The sequence below is a fragment of the Lotus japonicus genome, chromosome 2, assembly GCF_012489685.1.
Source record: "Lotus japonicus ecotype B-129 chromosome 2, LjGifu_v1.2".
NCBI lineage: Eukaryota > Viridiplantae > Streptophyta > Magnoliopsida > Fabales > Fabaceae > Lotus > Lotus japonicus.
In genome coordinates this window covers 64,353,994-64,361,541 of record NC_080042.1, presented here as the reverse complement: position 1 = coordinate 64,361,541, position 7,548 = coordinate 64,353,994, and positions in this window count along the sequence as shown.

Below are 7,548 nucleotides of genomic sequence, written 5' to 3'. Positions count from 1 at the left end.
TGTGGGGTGTTTGGATGAAGAAGAAGGGAATGAAATAGTGAGAACTATCTGGGTTTATGTTTATTGCATTTTGATGAATAAACATGGTATAAATAAATCTTTGTTCGTAATATTATTAATTGTTTGTGTAGCTTAACTGGTAAAGTGTGTGTTTTGCCACTTTCAAGTCCTGGGTTTGAATCTCCCCCACCCCTTTTGAAGTTTCTGATTTTTATTTAATGACGTGTCATCTGAGGAAATAAAAGAAAAATAAAAAAGAAAAGCCACGTCAGCCCCTCTGTTAGTTTCTTAACGTCAATTTGACGGAGGGGCATTCGCTATACTTTCTCAAAACATTGAGGGTACAAACGTCGACAAAATTAGAAGAGGGGTGCCAATTGCACGCCCCTGAAACATCAGGGGCACAAAATGCATTTAAGCCTAAAGTAATAATACACGATCTCGATCCACTGCCCAAAAGAGTGTGACAAATGACAAGGAGCATTGAAGAAGCCATTCAACATTTTTGGCTGATTGTTCACGCGTTGAAATTAATTTCCTCTCTTTTTATTACAAGTGAGTTTGAGAGGGAGAAAAGAGACTTGAAGAGATGTTCAATCTTTCTTTATTTACTTTTCTAAATACAGAAAAGAGTGAGATCGAAGGACCATCACTTGCTTTATTTCTTGAGCTATTATTCATTCACAACCTCGCACGATACGTATCCCGATACGATACGAAAATCAACCAAACGATACGTATCCCATATATGTATCTTTTTGTGTTCGTATCGTGACCTGTATCGCACATATCGCATGAGTATCGCACGATACGTATCCCGATACGATACAAAAACAGTTTTTCAAATGCCGTTTCATCTTACTCCCCTAGAAAAATTAGGGAGTGGGCATTTAATTTCATTAAAAATTAGTAAATTGCTCTAAAAAGTGATGTTTTTTTTTATTCTTTCACCCTTTCACGTTCAACTTCACTTCAGCAGCCCTTTCATGTTTCACGTTCAACTTCAGCAGCCCTTTAATGGCTTGGAATTAGGGAGTGGGCATTTAATTTCATCTCTTTGATGTTTAGTACTTTAGTTTGGCTTATGGCTTGAAATTAGGTTGAACTTGAACTTTGTGAGACTATTTTTCTACTTATGACTTGGATCTTTGATTATTTTGAACTATATTTAGATGATATATTAGTATATTATTTAATTTATGACTTAATTTTTTTTGTGTCCGTATCTTACGATACACGTTACGATACGATACGCGACACGGAATTAGGGTCTAACAATACACGATACGTATCTCGATTTGACTACCTTGTTCACAACTAACAACTCACTCTTCTTATTTTCACTTACTTTCTCATGATTCTCATTGTATCATTCCATATATACTTTTTCTACCACATTACACATCATATTTTTCAATATTCTCCCTTCTATTCATACGTGTTTCTTGGTATAGTTTGATTTAAAGTATGAATACAACTTGGGTTAAATGTGTTCCTCGTCGCTAACTAAAGCAAATTATTAGTTTTCGTTCCTAAACTCAAATTTTGTTCATTTACCTCCCTTAACTTGTTGTCGTGCGTGTTTTCATCCTTTGATTAGTTTGACACTGGTGAGTTGGAGCTAGGGGTGACAAATGGATAAATTGGATGCATATTAATATAGATATGAATTGTGATGGATATCCGATATAGGACAATCGATTATCCATTAATTAAGAATCCACTAAAATTGTTTTAAATATAATATTCATTCAATCCATTCATTAGTGATTAAAACTCATTCAATCTATCAAACTGTGAAGTTTTAATGGATGAATATCCAATCCATCCATTAACTTAATTTTTTTATAAAAAATTGCGTTTGGCAATAAATGTTCATACAAATTTTATTTCTCTAAAATTTACCAAATACGCTGACATCGATCTGAACCCCAAAAATTGACTTGAAACCCAAAAATCGACCATGAACTATAAAATTAGGCCCCAAACCCTAATATTGGCCTCTAACACTAAAATCGACACTAAACCATAAAACTCGTCCCCATACCCTAAAATTGGCCTAAACACTAAAATTGGTCATAAACCCTAAATATGTACCCTACACTCTAACATCAGTCCCATAAAACAAAAATTCATGCACGGCTTGTCGCCGACCCTCCTAACTTAACGCTTTAATTAATTTAGATGGGGAGTCTAATTACAAGACTTTTGGTAGAATAAAATCTCTAATTGTTTTCTATATATTATTAATTCCTATCCATAAATGTCAAGAGTTACCTGTTTGAAAAAATAGTTGGGCGAAATGACATCAAATCAAGCAATAAAAACACATGGTTTCTATATTTCATTGGTTGAAACAAGGACAATTTTGACAAACTACATAGTATCTACAATTTTTTGACACTTCACTTTTGTGGGTGTTTAGGGCCGCCACAAAATAAAGAGTTAATAATTTCCAATCCACCACTATCCACTTCGTGGCAGCTCTTAATTGCCACAAAGGTGAGATGCCAATACCAGCATACTAGTCCATACTGTAGTCGCTTGTCAACCACCACCGTGTGTGTTTGAAATGTAACTGATCTTACTAATTTTCTGTTGAACACTTTTTATTTTATTTATCATTTTTATACTTATATTCAATTTGATAATTCACATTCTAGAATGTTAAATACATGAGTAGTTGACTAGTTAAATTTATTAATTTCACTAAAAGAATTGCCTTTGTTTCTTGACATGTGAATTCTGCTATTGCCTATTAGAGAATGCGTAGCTTGAAATTCTTTATCACAAATAATAGAATGATAATTAGTTACAAAACCAAAAAATAAAAAAATACAAATAGAAATCACTTTTGTTATCTATAGATATAGGCATCGTTTGGAAAAACAACTTAATTAAGCGCTTACGGTTATAAGCGCTTATTCATAAGTTATTTTAAAAAAACTATTGAAATAAATTGTAAATAAATATAAGTATAAACTGTTTTTCATAAGCTATCCTGAGTAGCTTATGAAAATAAGTTCAAAATGCAAAAATATCTCCCAAACATTGACATAAAAACTTATCTATATACTATAGAAAAGAACAACCTTATCAGAAACACTTAGGTGAGGTGGCACTCCCAGGTTTACTCTTCTCTCATTCTCTCACTAGCTGACAAGTGTCAAGCTCACACACATTCGGAGAAAATTTAAAAATAACTTAAAAGCTCCTTTAATTTGGGTTGATGGTCATTGATTAACTATTACATAATCATTAAATAGCCTATTAATTTTTCAAGCAAACATTCTGAATAAAAATAAAAACACATAAATTTCAAATTCCTTCTATATTTGAGAAACAATCTTGATTATGTTAATTAAAATCATTAAATTACACCATAATTTTTTGTAACGTTTGTATAGTCATTGATACCTTGCATACCTTTGTTGCATAGCCTATTAATTTTCGGTTAGGTTTGAATAAAAGGATTTGAAATCAATCTTCATTAAATAACCCATTAAAATGCAGATATTTGAATAATCATTAATACCTTGCTGACATTTTCTAAACTGACAATAATCAACAAGGTCTTTCTTTGACACAAAATCTGTTATTTTATTGAAAGACATATATTCGGAATTAATTTATAATAATTAATAGTGTGTCTTTGACAAGTGTATACCGGTATACCCACCAAGTTTTACTTTGTATGAAAATAATTTGGAAGAACATAAATTTTGTAGATTGAGAACCTAATTCATTTATTATTTTTAAAATTGTAAAAAATAATTTTGAAATTTGAGTTTGAAATTTAAAATGAGTACTAAATCAATATATATTAGAAAAGAACAACTTCTAGCATGTCGTGTCGCTCTCACAGGCCAAGTTAGTGACGTGTCGCTCCCAGATTAATTCTCACCTAATATTTTACATGTAAGCTCTTTCTCCTTGGCCTCACTTGCCACATGTGCCCTGATTTTTCCTTACCTTATTTCTCCTTAATAAAAAAAATACATTTTTTAATTTTAGATTTGATTAGGATTTAGGTTTTTTTATTTCTTGATTTTATCTTAATTTATTTTTGATTTATTTTTTGAGTATTAATTAATTTTTATGGTATTTTTATTGAATTTTCGGATTTTTAATTAATTCCGGATTTTATGAGTTTTTATTGTGATTTGCTAGATTTTGATAGTTTTTATCTATATTTATTTAGTACATTTTTAAATTTTAGATTTGATTAGGATTTATGTTGTTTATTTCTGGATTTTATCTTAATTTATATTATTATTTATTTTTAGAGTATTAATTAATTTTTATTGATTTTTCGGATTTTTAATTAATTCCGGATTTTATGAGTTTTTATTGTGATTTGCTAGATTTTGATAGTTTTTATCTATATTTATTTAGTACATTTTTAAATTTTAGATTTGATTAGGATTTATGTTGTTTATTTCATGATTTTATCTTAATATAAAATCAGTGATAAGTGATTTAAATCAATAATACATCCCATCACCAAAAACCCTCTTAAAACCCTGCCTACCTCCACCATCTCCTCCATGGAATTCATCTCCTCCATGCAATTCTCATCCCATCTCTCCACTGAACGGAACCACCCCCACAAAATCGTCTCATCTCTCGACGGAACCACTTTGCCGTCGACTTGCAATCGCATCCCTCCGATTTGCTGCCTTGGACTGATTGGGAAGGTTGCAGATGGAGGTTTCAAATTATTTTCTTCCTTTGCTTGCATAATATGTTATGGTTTTTTTCAATTTTATTTTACTTTACCTTTAACTTTCATTCACTCATGTTTGACTTCAAGGTCAATTCCGTTCATCACTTGCCATGCTAATTTCAAATTCTTTTGTTCAGGTTTTTTTTTATAGATATTCCACCAAAAGAGATTCTTTGGAAGCCATGGATGGTGAGTCCATTTTATATTCTATATGAAATTTTGCAATATTTTGATTTGTTTTTTATTTTTTCTGATTCTCCTTTGTATGTGTTTCTATTTTATTCGTTTTTCTTAATTTGCATCTAAATTTTGTGTCCTATGTTATAGGAGGTGAAACATTGATCTGTGTATGTTTTGATTAACATAATCATTGTCAGTGAAGTGGATTGAGGGAGTGAAAGAATTGAGAGGAGAGAAAGGAGAAGTTGTAGATTTTTTTCCTTGCAACTTTTTTATTTGGTAATTTTTTCTTTTTGCCTGCTTCTTGCACCGAGGAAATTAATTATTATTATTGTTGGTGCTTGCCGTTACAACTACAGAACTACATATCATGGATGAGATTTTACTGCTTATCTTTGTTCGCTCAAGCTATACTATTGAGGTTAGACTTTTAAAACTGGTGCTATCCTTTCTTATAAGCTAAACGCCTAAACCAATGTTCTAACAATAAATTGATTTCCTTGGCTTCCCTGGAAACATTTGACATGAATTTATCCGTAGGTACAGAACAACAATGAGGTGCATACCTCTTTCTGACTACACTCTCTGATTCTCAGCTAGCTGACGATGAAACATGATTGATGACTCAAGATCTTATCTTGCTCTCATTTCAAGTAAGCCACGAAACATGTGAGACCAGTACTCATGGAGGTTTTTCTCAGTCCATTATATGTATATATTCACCAGATAAGAGATAGAGATGTGTGTTTGGTGTTGCACTACTTTGATGCATATGTATATATTCACTAGATAAGAGATAGAGATGTGTGTTTGGTGTTGCACTACTGTGATGCATATATAGTTTTACTGACTTAGTTCATCAATTCTACATCTATCTATCATTATTACATATATTAAAAGTCACTTTTCGAAGGCAATATTAGATTTTATAATTAATCATTGTTCTACTATGGTTCAATTAATCAAACTTTAGTGTGATTGGAAGTCTTGCTTGCATGAGTGTGTAATTATCACATTATGATTTAGTATCAGCATATGTTTTTGATTTGGTTATTGTACTTTCAACAACAGTGCTACATAAAGCAAATAGTTGTTTTAGCCGTTCAACAAATATAATGGGTCTAAAATTTCTAGGGGGATTTTCTTCCATTCATCTTCTTTAGTAGCATGTGATTAGTTTCCCCTTACAAATAGATCTGATTGGTTATGGAAACCACTGGAAGGCCATAGCCAAAAAGTGGCTTCAATTCATTCTTTGCCTTTCATATCTGTCTGCAAATTTGATTGCTATCTTTGCACTATCATAGCTAGATTGATGTTGCACATATTGCTATTATGTTTGGTGGTCTTTAGTCTATCCTACTCTAACATGTCTATCAATCTCACTTCATGAGTTCTTGATTTTCTATTACTTAGAATGCAGATACGGCTGGAAGCTGCTGATTTGGAAGCAAGTTTAATTTGAATTAGCATGAGTTCATATTAATTCATGTTAAAGTTGGACAACAATCAGGAATAGCACCTAGGATTGCTGCTGATTTGGAAGCAAGTTTCATTTGATTTTTTAATTAGAAATAAATATTTTGATGATTTAAATTCAAAATGTGATACCTTCTTACTTTATGAAGTGCTTTTTTATGCCAAAGAACAGACTCTGATTGCAGTGAAAACAAAATTTGCATATGATGTTAGGTACTGTGTGGAATTTGTGAGTGTGTTTGTGGATAATTTATAAGAAAAGCGGTGGTGATAGTGAGGTAGAGAAATCTGAGAGAGATTTTGATGTAAATGGAGATTTTTCTTTCTTATGAGATTGGACTTTTAATCCTTATCCACACCATTCGAAATTTCCATTATTAATACTATTATTTTCGACACTTATGTCACTGACAAATAATAATTATGTTCTGATGTAATGTATATTCTTTGTAATGGAGAATTAAGTAGTTGTTTTTAAGAGTCTTTTATATATAATTCAGATGTAAACAGTATGCACTTAGCTATCACTTGAGCACTAGAGCAAGTAAAGGGAGCATACTACGACTGCTTTACTATTCTGAATTTTTTATAGCAGAAATCCTCCGGTAAGTACAACAAGCTCAAAAGCAGAATAGCATGATGAAACTACTAGATATTATTAATGAACCAAACCTTTTAGTTCCAAACTGTCAAGACCTTCGCTAGAAATTTGTTCTAAAGTACGTCCATTAGTACTACTATAAGAGCAAAGCAACATGCTTCTTATATTGGGAGATAGACAAAAGCAGAGGTTGCCTTAGTAAGCTTTCTCACTTAGATCAACAGAAAAAACAACTAAAACTCGATCGATGAAAGTTGGAATGACAAGGTTTACTCTTAAAGTCTTCGGCAGGAGGAGGATACAAGAGATCGACCTTGAAGCAAGCAAGGTATGGTGGGTGTCATCATCTTCATCGATATTACCCACCAGATAGACTTGAGAAAAGACTTTTAGGCATCCTGAGAGTAAGGAGAAGCTGGATCTAAATGTATTAGAAAGAGCCTAAAAGCTTTTATATATAGGAAGAATATTTTACATGAAAATACTTCTACATAAAAATAAATGTTAATAAAATTTCATCGGAAAATATTTTTTGTTACAAGAAAAACATAATATAATATAG